This window comes from Mus pahari, unplaced genomic scaffold (assembly GCF_900095145.1).
Source record: "Mus pahari unplaced genomic scaffold, PAHARI_EIJ_v1.1 scaffold_11913_1, whole genome shotgun sequence".
NCBI classification, from domain to species: Eukaryota; Metazoa; Chordata; class Mammalia; order Rodentia; family Muridae; genus Mus; species Mus pahari.
The window spans coordinates 12,300-13,051 of record NW_018391947.1 but is presented as its reverse complement, the minus strand read 5'-3'; the positions used below and the strand labels follow the sequence as shown (position 1 = coordinate 13,051).

General features: G+C 36.7%; 1 non-coding gene across 1 annotated transcript; it reads left to right on the top strand.

Annotated features, from left to right (window-relative positions):
• The first annotated feature begins 206 nt into the window (after positions 1-206).
• On the top strand, positions 207-318 carry LOC115063304. Its single transcript, XR_003843163.1, has one exon. It is a non-coding gene; the product is annotated as a small nucleolar RNA SNORA51 (small nucleolar RNA).
• Positions 319-752: the final 434 nt, after the last annotated feature.

Genomic DNA, 752 nt, shown 5'->3' with positions numbered 1-752 from the left:
CATGTAAAAACATGGAAATAGATCAATATTTGTCACCTTGTGCAAAGCTCAAGTTCCAATGGATCAAGGACATCAACATAAAACAAGATACACTGAATCTAATAGTAGAACAAGTGGGAAAGAGTCTTGAACTAATTGGCACAGGGGAAAATTTCTTAAACAGAACTCCAAAGGATCAGGCTTTAAGATGAAGATTTGGTAAATGGAACTTCACAAAACTTGAAATCTTACAGAAAAAGGAGGCAGAATAAACCTATCCTATGTACACCTCAGCCTAGGCCACTGTGCCTGGTCTGCATTGTGAATGGTGAAACATGGGGGAAAAAAGAAACTGGAAAGCTTTTGTAAGGCAAAGGGCAAAGGATATTGCCAATAGGACAAATTGGCAACTTACAAATTGGGGAAAAAATCTTCACTAACCGGACATCCTTTACAGAGCTAACTTCCAAAATATATAAGGAACTCAAGAAGCTAAAATCATTTCATTGTTAAAAGGTATTTTGACTGTGAGACTGATCTGCTCCTGACAGCATCCCCATTTCACTTCAAAGAAGATAATCATCATTAATAATCTGCATTTATAATTGCTTCAATTGTGGCATTCCAGGCATTGTGAAATGAAAATGTCACAAGTTTCTCTTCAGAAATGACAAATGGATGCAGGGAACTTAACTGTCACCCTCTGCCTATAAAGGTTTAGCAAGTCCTTTATAATTCTTACTTCACAAAAGATCAATTATTCTGGGCAAGAA